The sequence below is a fragment of the Mastacembelus armatus genome, chromosome 24 (genome assembly GCF_900324485.2).
Source record: "Mastacembelus armatus chromosome 24, fMasArm1.2, whole genome shotgun sequence".
In the NCBI taxonomy this organism is placed as follows: Eukaryota; Metazoa; Chordata; class Actinopteri; order Synbranchiformes; family Mastacembelidae; genus Mastacembelus; species Mastacembelus armatus.
Window position 1 is genome coordinate 20,594,233 of NC_046656.1, and position 14,995 is coordinate 20,609,227.

Here is a 14,995-nt window from a genome sequence, read left to right on the forward strand (position 1 = left end):
TTGTTCAGATTATATATAATGTGGCGTTTGCTCCCCCAGTTTCTATTGTAGACTGGCTGTACTGGTTCATCTGGTGTCTTCTGTTTGACTGTGTTTTCCTCTGTTGTTACGTGTTATTTAGTACAGGCATCTACTGTACTTTCTGTACTGTGGTACAAACAGGACTGGTTGAACTATTTTTTGTTTGTGAACCGGCTCTCCTGGTTTCTGTGCTCTTCCTTGAGGCCGACGGCGCATCCATGATGGAGTCAAAAAAAGTAAACAAATAAATTCCTTGAATCTAAACGGTTACAATTGCAGGAGAGGACAGAATTTCAATGTGACCACAACCAGACATGGAACTAGACGTCCAGCTGTAAAACACACACATTCCAGCTGTAAAACACACACATTCCAGCTGTAAAACACACATTCCAGCTGTAAAACACACATTCCAGCTGTAAAACACACACATTCCAGCGAGCGAAATTATCGTCAGCCCGAGTAACTGGGATGATTTTGGTTTGATGCAGACACTGTGGTTGGTGGACAAAAAAAATATGTTAGAAAGCTGTTACCTGCCCTGACAAGCTTACACACACACACACACACACACTGTAGTATAAACTTTACACAGAGAATAGAAAAGGTAGTTCAGAGTATGGTGCAAAAAACAATCAGTGCATCAGAAAATGCTGAAATCAGAAGATGTGTCCCCTGGGGAAGTCAGAGCGAGGCTGTGATGATAGCTTAGTGCTTTGTGATAACAAACACACACACACACACCAAAATCACTGGCTTTCAGCAGCCTGCTCTGTGCCAAAGTTATGAAATCATTTGTGAGCGCAATTTCAACACAATTCCTCTTCGCATCTTTTCCTCCGTTCACGGCGAGACACAACTCAGAAGAGATAAAAATAGAGCCTCGCTGACCCCTTCTTCCTCTCCTCGCTCTCCCTAACTCCCGTTCTTCCTCTCTCTCCCCTCTCTCCTCGTCTCCAGCCTGATGTTGTTGCAGCTGTCTCGCTCTAGTTGGGCAACGCTCGTGCTCCGAGACAGGCAGAGAGGTCCTCGGGGTCGGGTTCTTCGAGGGTTTTTATTCTCTCAGTGGGAAGTGTTGCTTTCATCAACACAGATACATACTCAGAGCAAAGCAAATATACAGAAACACAAGCTCAGATGAAACAATAGTCGGCGCAGTTCGGCGATTCACCGGCCCGTGTGATGAGAGTTTGTTTGGTGCAGTTTTGTTGCACATTCGTGGTTCGGAGGGCAGAAGAAACGTGAATGTCAAACAGTTTGAACTGGCTGAAATCTTGGGTCGCCGCAGTATTTGGATAGAGCTAAACAACAGACTAACTCAAGGGTAAATGCGCCCACGCTCGGTTTATTGACAGCAACCGAGATCCAGTTGCCCCTGACAACCTCCAGAGGCGGCAGGAAAGGCATTCGGCCCCGCGACGATGTCATCATCAGCATAAATCCAGTTTGTTTTGCAGCCCCATGCACAGCAACAATGGAAATGGAAATACATGTTTGCATGTGGCCAGAACGAGGAAATGCACGCAAAGCAAACAGGTGGCAGACAGCTGGGCCAGCAGCTTTAATCTGCTGCAAGTACTGAAAATATTAACTCATAAAAAATTGCAGATTGTTCTAGATTAGGAACAAGTGGGCGTCTGCTGTCGATTAAGGTTCGAACAAACTTGACTAATAGCAACAGTGATAGAAAAGGACTCTCAGCTGTACATGGTGTGTAATATGACTCTTGGAACCAGCTCAGTCATTTTAAAGGATCTGGTTATGAGCAGGTTATAATGTCGACCTGGAGATGGGTCCCACTGCATGGACTTTATTAGGTCCTGTCCAGAAATCGTGTGTGGTGATAAATGCACTAAATTCTGCCCTGTAGGAGGATGTTTGAGGTGATCCTGACATTTAGTTTGATACACAGGCTCTGCTGACAGTTTATTAATCAGGATTATATTTGCAATAAATAAAATTTCCAATTTAAGACATTTTACTTTGCCTGTCTCCTGAACGTGCAGCAGCGTCTCAAGTGTCCGAAGCGGTGGGACTAGTTTCTTGGCTGTTTGTTGAAGCAGACAACTCCGGGATGCTTTATTTTGACTTTCCTACGGCAACACGTCACTGAAACAGCTGCGGACCTCAGCGTTTTGCTGAGTGTGCAGTGGAAAAGGAACGAAGTATGAGCAAGAGTCAGGACGGTTCAGCAGCCATGTTGCGCTCAAAATAATCTGCACCAGTGGACAGTCAGAAAAAGCTGTAATTACGATTCACACACACATTTTACAGTAAACGGAAACGTGTCACGTCCAGGCTGGTGATAATCCAGCTGCTTCTCAGCTGTTGAGCAATTGGAGAAAATGGGGTTGACCAACTTCCTTTGTCTGTGGTCAAGACGAGGGAGTTTATCTGGTAGAGAGTCTGATAGTTTGTTTTCTGATGAAACTGTTGAAGGCATCTGTGCTTTGGATCCCAAGATGAGGGCTCGACACCTTTCAGGGTTCTTCGGTCATCGGACCTTTCAGATGAGGACTTTGTCTGTCCACGATGATGAACTCTGACCCCGAAATCATCTGCACGTCCTGGTTTCAGACTATTTTAGTGATTTGCTTTTTGGTAAAACTTTCCTGTTGTTTCTCAACAAAATGCAGCGTGACGATAAGTTCATACACTCAGAAATGACACTTTCAGCCTTGTGACCAACTGGGAACTGGTCCAGGGTTTTCATTTACATCATAGTGTTGCATGCTGGTTAAAATAAAGAGGAAGTGACTGAATGAATGAGCTGATCGTGTTACAGATGTTACAGGATCGTGAACTCTGGCGGCCTGCATGGTTTCAGCATCAACATATAATAATCATAATTTATACCACTAATCTCACTTTGGCTTGAGGTTTGCACAATAGCAGAAAATTATGTTTTTGAGGATGCATTTCACTTTTTCCATTGGGTAATGGATGAGTCTGTAAGTGCAGAAGGTATTTATTGTAGTTAAGCTGCACAGCATGTGAAAATGTGAGTGTAAGCCTGTTTATTTTTTAAATTTGGGAGGGCTCATTTCACTTTAAAAACTTCAGCATGGGAACATTTTTAGGAAGTGAGGACATTTTGGCCGTTCCCCACCTCGTCAAAGGACTGTTTGCAGTTTAAGACCTGCTTTTAGGGTTAGGTTTCAACTTAGTTTGAGGTCAAGGTGAGGGTGAAGGTCAAGGTTAGGCACATAGGTGTGATGTTAGAGTGCAGGAATGTCAGTGAAGGTCCTCACAAGTGTAGAAATGCAAATGTGAAAAGCTAACAGCTGTGAAAGACGTTTCATCTCCTTATTTTTTTCCTCTGTTGCCCAGTTTTTGTGGCTTTATTTTGAAATCTGAGCTTCTCTAAAAGCAGAGAGCTTTGGAAATGGAGAACCTTTATGTTTTCTTTACGTTTCTGTTTGACTTTCTCTCTTTGTTTCATCTTTCTCTTCCACTACTCACTTAAATTCACACATCCATTGTTGGCACGACGGCCACTGCTGTGTTGCCAAAGCAATAAAATACATAACAGTGTTGAACTAGTGTGTGTGTATGTGTGTGTGTGTGTGTGTGTGTGTGTGTGTGTGTGTGTGTTGATGTATTTCCCATCAGTCCTGGTCATCCTTGCCCAACCTTTTCCCAGAATCCACCACTGACTCACTTGAAACAAATTGCATGTCAGCTGTTTCACTTAAAGTTTATGAAGTCACAAGAAAACTATTTAATTATGTTCAGCCTGAGCTGGACACACCTGTCGAGGTATTTACCACCTGCAGAACGGGAAAGCCTGGTTTCTTAACTCTTTTGTTTTTTTTGTTTTTTTTGTTTTTTTTGCACCTTGTATTTGTTTGGAATCGAGAAGAGGAGACGCTGGTTAAAGTTATTGCCGATCCTGCTGCCTGCAGGCGTTTGTCGAGGGTCGAAGGTTGAAATTGAGGTTAAAGTTAGTAAAAAAAAAAAAAACAACATAGACGTGATGACGTGCAAACGGTCTTGACGACACCTGACACAAGGAGCAGCTGGCGGCAGCACCGGCCGTTATAATTAGTGGTCGTGGTTTGGTTCCTCTAAATGTTTACAGACGGACCACATCAGTTGCACGTGTGGAAAATCCCAAATTATTCCCACGACCATTAGGAGCAGAGACACTGATGAGGCGACACTGTAGATCACATGGCTCCTATGCATTGATTTGATTTTTTTTTTTTTGATAACATGATGTAATTGAACATGTGAACCACAGTCACACGGGAACGTCCTGGTTTGTGGTTATTGTTGACATCTGATGATTCTTATCCACCTTTTGATTGAAAACTCTGCCTCGCCTTCCTTTGGGCTGCAAAAAGTGGAAAAGACAGATTGTTTTGGTGAACATAATTCACAGTGAGGGGATGCAAACTTTTTCACTCAGGTGTAATCCTGGTTATTCATCTTCATGTAGACTTGATTTGAATGTCATCCAGGTGTTTGGATCCTGCCCCATTTGTCAAATTCAACCTTCCAGGTAGCTCGTAGTTGTGTGAGTGCGGCTGTGAGTTGGTGAATGAGGGGGAAACGTGAATAGATGGTTTGCACCGGGGCAGGTTTGGCTTTGGGTCGTCACCGTCCACAGCTTCTCTGCAGACTGAGGTAACTCACTGTGCATGGACTGACTTTGATTCTGGTTTGATTGGGTTTCTCCATCTGACCTTTGAATATGGAAGATGACACAACGTTTACTTTATACTTTATTTTAGTGTTTGGCTGCTGCTCATCGTCACATTGTTAGCTAACAAAGCTTCTCTCATTAATTGCTTTGTAAACTGACTTAATGACACACCTGGAACCTGACTAAGGTGGATCCCAGTTTATTTATAGACAAAGAATGATTCTGACTCACCTTTAATGACTAAAGAGGCCGACCAACCCTTATGGACTGTATCAAAACAACAGCAGACGTGTGTTAGTTTATGAAATGAAAAAAAAAGGAGCTTGTACTTTGTGATCTCTAATTTCCTGTCATTTCTAAACCATGTCAACAATGTAGAACAGGAACCTGATTGTTTTTTTATTGTGTGTCTAGTGAGAGAGAGACAAACACAAACTAATGAAATATACATCAGTTGCCCAGCATGTGTCTGTGAGTACGTCTGTGAGCGACGGTCTGAGTCTGGAGTCAGGACAGTTTGGCCACTCACTGTCTGACACACCTGCAAATGGATGTTTGAGGGTTTAGGCTCAGTTTTAGGGCTCAGGTTAGACTTTAGGATCAGGGTCAGGGTTAGTTGGGCTTAGGTTAGGGTAGCGGTGCCCAATCCTGGTCCTTCAGGGCCACTGTCCTGCTTGTTTTCCAACTATCCCTGCACTACCCACTTCTGGTATCTTCCAGATTCTAATGGACTGAACACACCTGATCCAGGTGAAAACAAGCAGGACAGTGGAGGACCAGGACTGGACACCCCTGTGTTAGGGTTATGTTCTGGGCCGATGCCAGCTGCCATTAAATCGTGAATGAGACCTGGTCTTTCAGGCCTGAACCCCTGCAGAGCTCGACAGCTTCAGCACAGGGGGAAGTTAAGAAAAGTATAATTTTATGCAAATATCCTCTGATGCACCGACAGCCAGTCACTGTTTCCAACAGAAACTGAAGCACAAAGGTTTTTTTACTGCTCTACTTCGCCTTTTGTAATTTAGCTGCTCTCCTATGTGACTTAAATGCATCATCGCTGTAAATTTACAGCACACTTTACTCATTAGAATCACTTTGGGGACTCAAATACCCAGAATGCTGACTGTGTAACAGTGAGAATGTAAGGTATGTGAGATTACATCAGATGGATGAGTTTTAGGTGCAAATGATGGAGCATGTGAGTGTCATCCCTCCATCTGGTGTCAAGAGGTCATCATCAGACTCCGCCCACACTCGCTGCGCCGTTTGTGTGAATGTGCGTGCATGTGTTTGTGTGTGTGTGTGTGTGTGTGTGTGTGTGTGTGTTCCAGCATGTGTTTCCCATCTGGTTCCACCCAGTCCCTCAGCGCTGAGTTCATCCTGACCTCTCTCCCTCGTCTTTCTTCGCTTCCTTCTTTCACTCATTCTTCTATTGTTTAGTTCTTTCTTTAGCCTCCGTCTCCCACTTGCCTCCCGGGTGTCTCACCCTTCACTTCTTCCTCTCTCGGCTCGTAGCGCTCGTCCACCCGTGCCTCCCGTAACACAACACCTTGACCTCATGCTTGTTGCAGTGTGTTTCTGTTGATGTCATTGCCACAGCTTTCCCCAGACAGATACCAGATCCGTGCCGTCATCCCCCCTCTCTCACGTTTGTTGCTTGTCATTCTGCATCCTGCATTGTTAGAGATAACAGGTCATTTAATCTCATCTGTGATTCGTAAAGTTCTGTTCTTGCCATAATGAAGGGAAATCTGTGAATGGAGGTGAGATCATTTCATCTGTTTCTGTGCCGTGTCACTTGTGCCATGAGAGTCTTTGGATCGTGTTCCAGTTTTCGCATGTTCTGTTTGATTTTCTTTCTCGACGCACGTGTAGCAGTTTGCCTTTAATCTGCACTTGTTTTTGTAAAGATCCTCACACTTGTTGCCAGAGAATTCCTGAAACAAGTGAACAGAATTGGAAACAAGTGGAATTACCTCACTTTGTTGGCAGGGTGGTTTGAACTCGCCTGAAGGAAGAAACAACAGTTCAAGACTCAGATCTGAACTAAATTACTGCCCAAATCATTGAGATTTGAGTTTTGTAAACTCCCTAACATCCCCGTTGCCCAACGAGAACATAAATCATCTGAAGGCCCCAGCAGATTCTTCAGTGTTTGATCCTGCAGTGGTGCAAAGCCTCACGCTAACTCTCTATCACGCTACGCTGAGTGACAGTAATTGTCCCAAATCGGCTCTTTACAGGGAAAGTGAGAACATTTAGCAGCTTCGACTCTAAATGTCTGCATGCAGAAAGGAAAACCTATTTACATTTACATTGTTATTTACTGGTATCTGTAGCAGTTTGCATCAGGACACAACCAGCTGAGTGTTGAAATGAATCACATAGGATGTTAACAAAAGCCCAGCCAGCTGTACTTCTTTGGAAGACAGAGGTCAAACTTGACTTTCTGTAAAAGTCGCTCTGATTTCATCTGCAAAAATATCCGTCTGTAGTCGAGTGTGTATGGGCACAAAGAGCGGAAGCACACCTGTTTTTTTTTTTTTTTCTCATATAACACTGGCTGTCGACATGAAACCTCCTGGCTATAAGACGAAACTGATACTGCACACACCCTTGTGTAGCTATGCAGCGACAGAAGTATAATTTTCACTGCTGCATGCTCACAAATCTTACTCAGGCTCAGTATTAAGATCTTTAATATGACAGAACAAAATGCTGATGCTATGAAAACACCTGTCCAGTAGTAAAGTGACTCAAACACGCGTGTTGTGACCCTTTGAGCTTTCCATATCTTTACAACTTCCGAGGTCGGAAGCTGGAGCTCGCGAGCGGCACTTGAAGGTAGCATCAGTCTTCTGATGTACTCCCTCAGTGTCTGCTGTCTCCCTGAGCGCTATCATTCTTCCCATTCAGCTTCCTGCCCTATAAATATTTGAGCAGCCCCATTAGGGAGTGAGGTAATCTCTACACACACTCATGCACACACTGGCCAAGGCTGCCATTAAGGCGTAGTAGTGCCTAATAGTCTTGTCGGAGTGTTAGACCCCGGAGCTAACGGGCTAATTAAGAGGGAAACAGGTTTAACAAGTTTAGACCGTTCATTAAAGCAGAAACCTGATTAATTAACAGTCGAGGAGGAGGGTTCGTTAACGAGTAGCATGATTAATTAAAACTACAGATGATAAAGTGTACATTTAAATGGGGAAAAAGGTGAGGAATAATTACTACAACTGGAATAAGGGAGAAAAAAAATGGGATGGAAAAGAGAAGAAGGAATAAAGGAACCGAAAGAAGAAACTAGAAATTTCGAGCAATGAAAGAAAAGTCAGAGTAAAAGTGAGAATGAAAGAGAAAGAAACTGTTCCAGGCAGCGAAGGGAGAGAGATGGTGGGGCAGAGGTCGAAAAGACATCGAGACATTAAAACAAAGGCAGATTGTGGAGCGAGAAACAAAGGCCTAATACAACAACCTCTCTCTCTCTCTCACACACACACACACTTTGTTGAATGTCGGCTCTTTGTGTTGGTGATTGTCATGTGATCGCTCCCTTCACTGGACGTCTGAGGTCGGAGGAATTTGACCTTGTCCAAATCACTGATCTGCAGACTGGAAAAACCAAAACATAAATATGTCCATAAACAATCAATATCCTCCAAGACAGCTCTGTTTCTTGGGTTTAATATGTGTATTTAATGGGAAGTGGTGGCCTGAAGGTTGGAGAAGCTAGAAGGTCCCCAGTTCAGTCTGGGTTTGCCCCCCCCCCCCACCAGCCAGGCCCTTCATCAGCCTCTCAGTGACCGGCTCCTGAACCGGCGTTTAAAAGGTCAGGTGGAAGTTGACAACTCGCCATTTTTACCGTTTTATAAGACTTTTTTGTTTTTTCTCATTTTTGACGTGTCACTTGATTTTTTTACTTTGTGAATATCTGAAAAGTTTTTTGGACGTTTTAACACGGCAGGAATCTTTTCTAATAAATGAAGCGAGTCATTTATCTCGAAGTAGCACGACATGGAAATATTCAAGAAAAATACGATAATCAACACAGCACTAGAATAAATGTACAGTCTCCTCTGTTGGAAAGGATAGAGAGACAAAGGCAGAGAGGATCATGGGAGTTTGTGCAGAGTGTAGAGGAGGAGCAGGTGCAGTTGACAACACCTTCGTCTGTTCCTATGGTTTCCTCACCCTGTGTGTGTGTGTGTGTGTGTGTGTGTGTGTGTGTGTGTGTGTCACAAGACGAAACAATAGTAAAGGAAAACACAGCCCACACTGTAACAGCAGATTCAACAGAAACACAGTAATTACAGTTATATCATTTTATAATTGATTGATTTATCGATGGTATATTGGTATATAGATATCAGACATATAGATTATATTCACTGCTGTTCAGTTTACTGTGTATTCAACTGCGTGAGGTTATAATGTGACAGCAGTGAAATATTCATAAACTGAAAAATGAAGCTGTTCAATGTTATTGTGAGACGTAAATCAGACTAGCTGAGACCTATGAAACTATTATTTTGTTTAATTGATTGCTAGAAGTGGTTGTTTATTGGTTCCATCTAAAAATGATTTGTGTGGTTGTTTGGAAATCGAACGTCTTCTGATCGATCGATTGTGATTTTGACTGTGAATCACTGCAGGTTCGATAGAACAGGGGATCATGTGCCTTTTTTTAATCTTAATAAAACCACTACAGTCATACTTTGAGTGCAGAGCAGTGGAAATAATGAGTCTTTTATCAGTCTGAGCTCTCCTGGAGTAAAACAAGCATTGAAGTGGTCTGAATGAGTTTTGTTTTCTGTTTCCTGGAAGCTGAAATGCCCTTGACCTCTGCACACACGCACTCTCTCTGTCGTTGTTTCATTCATTATGAGGCTCACTGCTCTTTCCAGCTTCTCTCCGCTCTACACTGATTCTCTCTTCATATCATCCTTTTAGAAAAACCAGTGTGAGCTAATAGCAGCAGCATAAAAACCAGTCCACCAGGATATGTTGCAGCAGTCGGGTGTCATGTAGGGCGACGTGTAGGGTCAAACTCATATATAAATACATTGGCATGCATGATGCACACACACACACACAGCAGAAGTCTTCATTGGTCTTGGTCATTGAGATCCAGTTACAAAACACTGCACTTTCTGGCCACAAATATGTAGACGCCGCGGTCTGTGCTGGTCCTTTATTAATGCTGCCGCAATAATGTTCTTCCAACTTTGAGGCAACGCTTTAGGAAAGACCTTTACCTGATTTATCATGACGACACCCTCTGCACAAAACCAGTGACGTAAAGAAATGGATCTCAGCCAGCGTCTGTGTTGGATCTCAATTATACTCGTGTGTCTGAATGGGAATAAATCCCTGGAGGAGGATCCAGAATCTGGTTTACAGACTGAAACCAGGCTGTAAATGATAATTAATGCCCTCAGGTCAGGAAGATTTTTGGACTGCTACCTTCAGCCATGTTGTGTTTTTTTTTTTATAGATAGATTGTACTGAAATCAGCATTAGTTTTGTATTTTCCTTTAATTTTTATACCTGTACATTTTATTTCAAACCAACAGGAAGTTTCCTTTCATTTAGTGTCACATCAGCACAGGAGGAAATCCAGATGTTTCAGCTGCGTTGTCCTCTCTCAACTTATTATTCCTAACAAGGCTCCTGACAGTCAGCCCCAGAAAATGTAATCACCATGAAGAAAATATTCACAATTATACAAACTAAACTACAGACTTTACAAGTAAACAGTTATTGATGTGGGTCAGAAACATAATCTACAGCCTCTATAGGCTGAAAAATACTCCTTAATAAATATCTGCAGGTCAGCCATCATGAGTAATTGTAGTGTAAGGACAGTCTTATATAACCTGATCAGGAAACTAAAATCAGGAGACATGTAAATTCAGTAGGTTTCACATGGTGCTGCTAATCTTATAAGAAATAACACAATCCATAAATAAGAAAACAGACAAGGTACAAAATGTAGATAGTTTTGTTGCTACTAGTGAAAAGAAATAAATTCCTCCACTTTTCTCTTCATCGACTTCTCTGACAACATGTTTTGCATTTGAGCCAGTGTAGAAAAAAGGAAACTGCAAGAGAGAGAAAGGAAGAGAGATGCAAATGAGCAGCAAGAACTGCAGAAGGAAGTGGAACAGGAGCATTTTTCATTTGCAGGTGTGCAGCACAAGTTCAGTCACACACACACACACACACACACTCAGGAAACAGCCTGGTGTGTGTGTTTGTATATTTGTGGGGTGAAGCTGTGGTGGGATTTAGGAAGAATTTCAGGCTTAAACCAAGTGAAATTAGCTGTTTGGTCTTGGTCTAGTTTGCTCAGCGAGCCATCTGTGCTACTGGGAGTTCAGGCTTTTTAATTCTGTAAGATGTTAGTCATCCTTCTGAGCACACACACACTCAGAGCGCACACACACACTCAGAGCGCACACACACACTCAGAGCGCACACACACTCAGAGCGCACACACACCTCCTACCTACCTGCTGCTCTGCGGATGTGAAGGGACAGAGATTAGCTGTGTGTGTGTGTGGGAGGACAGTCAGCAGTGGTGTGTGTGTGTGTGTGTGTGTGTGTGTGTGTGTGTGTGTGTGTGTGTGTGTGAGTAACGGGTGTTGGAGACAGTAGTCATTCAACCACCCGCCTCCATTGTGTCAGCATGGATGCACACACACGTGCACGCACAGCATGTACGTTTTGCTGCTTACAAACAAAGAGGTGGGACAGGAGAAGATGCTACGACCAGGCTTCATCATCCAAATACTGGTTTTTCTAATCCACAGGCCAGTCTGGGCCCTCCTGCGGTTGTGTTCTTTAAATATCTTCAAAATAAAAGGGACCTGGCTGCTGAATCCTGAGCTGATGGCTGCATCTTCTCTGGGACGTCTTTCTTCTTTCAGAGAGAACAAATAGGCCGTACAGGTTTTAACTATCCAAGGAGTTGGTACATACTGAAATACTGCAAACACCAGGTTTAGACTTTGTGTCTCTGTTTCTTGTCACCCACTGTGACACCCAGATGTCAGAGCAAGAATCTGCTCTAGGAAATTTGGCCACGATAAGTGTTTTTTTAGCCTAGTGTGCCGGTTTACGACCTCTAATGTCTCAGCTGCCGATTATCACGATCATGTGTCACAGCTGGATCTGAATTTTACAGCTTTTCCTCTGAATCTGCTCCTAGTTCTCAGAGCTCGCTTTATGTTTGATAGGAACTAGCTCGTGCTGGTATTTTTGCCATTACAGATGGTCGTCGTGTCAGATTAGCTGTTCAGAGAGATCACATATTCTGGTTGTGACTTGCCTGAGAGAAAAGAGCCGAACAGTCAAATCCCACCTGACAGCTCCAACATCATCGTTTGTCTTTGTTTCAAACGTGCGTGCATGAGCGCTCTTGTCTTTGACTCTGACACCATAATGTGCATGTGAAAATACAAGTAATTGTCACTTGCACATTAATTTTCATTCCTGATGCCACAGTCCTGTCGAGTCATGCCTGACGTTACGTAGCCTGATCCCAGAATTGTAAAAAATGACATTACTGCAGCTTTGACTAAGATACACAAGTAAAATAGCATCATATACCAGTTTTCTTCCTCCAGCTCAACAACCGTTACCTTGCTGCATATTTCTGAGTTTAACTGAGAGTTTGCACTGTGCTGTTCGCTGTCAGCTTTCCTGACATAAACAGAAGCAACAAAAGCTTTAATTGTCTCTTGTTTGGTTTGTGAAGTCTGTAAGTGGAGGCTTTGGTAATTATCTGCCCCACATAGTGTGAGTTCTATTATTGGTGCTGTTGCGAGGCTCAGTTTGCAGATTTCTGATGCAACGCCATGAAAAATGGCCTCCAGGACGACTTGGTTGTTGAGAAGAAAACTAACTCAGCACTATAGCGCAGCTAAAACCTGCCTACGGGTTTGTTTTCTTTTTAACGATGGAGAGGAGACGGGACGAACGAGAAGAGTATGGAAGAAACGATTTGTGTAGGATAAAGAGGAAACAAAGAAAACTGAAAGAAAAGGAAAGGAGTAGGAGAGGTGAGGAAACAAGGGAAGGAGAGGAGACAGATGATAGAAAACAGCTTACATAAGTGAAAGCATCATACCTGCACACACACACACACACATATATACCAGGAATAGTCGAGTGCCCTGAATTTGACTCAGACTCTTTACAGAGCTGCTGTGGGCTGGAAGCTCCCACTCTGAGCGCAGCACAGTCGATGCATCATTCATTCAAAGACTCCAGATTCTCTGAAGGCACATTGCATAAAACACACCGACCTCTACAACAGCTGCCACCGTGCACAAGGCAGATTCGGGCTGAATGCACGAGGGAGGACTCCTACGATGTGTGCAGAGGTCTTACGGTTTGTGTCACAGCCGAAGGCACCGTGGCTAAATTTGCACTAGAGGTCTGCATGAAACCTGAGGGCAGAGCTTAACTCACAACCCCAAACCTGACACCTAAACCAAAAAATGAGATCCAATGTAAAAACCCAAAACTGAGACCCGAGGCCAAATTCGAAACCCCAAACCCAAAACTGTGGACTTAACCAAAAAAAATGAGGTCTCTATCCAAACCGCTGAACTGAAACCCAAATGTAGAACTGAACCTAAACTAAACCCTGAATTTGTAACCAGAGATCTAAACCTGAGATCTAAACCACATAACTTCTCTCTGAACCAAAACCACTGACACGACCCCATAAACTGAGCCCTAACAATGAAATGTGGACCCATAACTGGGATCTTCTACCAAACACGAGAACCAAACCTGAAACTCAGACTTGAAAACTGCCCAAATCTGGACTGGGACTTTCTGAAAACCGACCAAATGCAGCGTAGACTCCAGGAACGGTCAATCAGTTAATCCACATCCAGTCTGATTAGTTCACAGATGAAGTTTATTATTGTGTGAGTTAAAGTTTACTTACTTCTTAATGAGTCTGGGCTGCTATTATCCAGCACTTTGTCATGCTCAGTATTTCTGTCTAATCATCTCACACATATGGACGAAAATTTACACAGTTTGCCTTCTGGACCTGTTTCCGCAGGACAAGGTTTACAGCAGCAGAAAACTATCCCAGGGGAGAAGGGACAGCCCTGGATGGTTTCTTTCAGAATTCCTCTCAGCATGTTGTTAAAAAGCCACATCAGCTCTGCCAGAACCCTCCAACATTATAGAAGTTCTCAGAGGAACTTTAAGGTGTTTATTGGTTGTTGCTGGATCGCAAGAGGATCTTAAAAGTCTTCCAGAGCGTTTGTCGACAAAAAAAAATCTGTGTAACCCTTCCTCTGTCCATCTTGCCTTCTGGTGTATTTTGCAAACTGTTGTGGAAAATGTAATGAAGCTACACACACACACACACACACACACACACACACACACACACACACACACACACACACACACACACACACACACACACATACACACACACACACGGGGCTAACTCAGTAATAGTTTCAAGGCTGGCCCAACAGCCCCGTGGAAAATATGACTGCCTTCTCTTTTCCACTGGCAATTTACACCAACAGACGCCTGTTTTTCCCTTCCTCACCTCTTCACCGCCCTCCTCTCGGTCTCCGTTCTCTCACTCCTTCCCCGTCTCTCCAACTCTTTCTCAGTCTCTCTCTGCTTTCTCTGCTAAATGGAAACATGCTGGTCAAACAGCCACAGCTGTGGAAGAACCGCTGCTTTGGAAAAGAAAAGCCTGTAGGTACAGTTTATATACTGTATGTGTGAGTGTGTGTCAGGAGACAGAACATGGAATTCTCTAACAGCCTGTGTCACATCATGTTTCCCATTTCAACCACACGCTGTGTGTGAGTGTGTGAACCCTTTTTGCCTCCAGAGCAGCTACAGTACATGCACTTTTTACAGGGGCAAAGTTTTGTGCAGCACACAAGCATAATACATAACAAAAGGGAAATAAAGTTATAAGTTTGTTTGTATTGTTGTAGTTTTTGTTTTATATTGCGAGATCTTCCACCACGTCCTGTGAGACGCAGGGTTTTCAATAGTTAAACCACAACTTCTGCTCCGAGAGGAACCAAGTTTACTGTCGGCCTCAGTCAGAGGTTGTCTGTTTTTTCTAGAAAGACAGTTAACTTTAAGGTTAATGGTAACCCTAACCCCTCATCCTAACCCTGACCCTAACCCCTCATCCTACCCCTTGTCCTAACCCCTCATCCTACCCCTGACCCTAACCCTCGTCCTACCCCTCATCCTATCCCCTCATCCTAACCCTAACCCCACATCCTATCCCCTCATCCTAACCCTTGTCCTAACCCTCATCCT

General features: G+C 43.4%; 1 protein-coding gene across 11 annotated transcripts in view; it reads left to right on the plus strand.

The window, feature by feature from the left end:
• Window positions 1-14,995, plus strand: part of hivep2a (HIVEP zinc finger 2a) — an 81,988-nt gene that overhangs the window by 39,060 nt on the left and 27,933 nt on the right. The window lies entirely within an intron of this gene.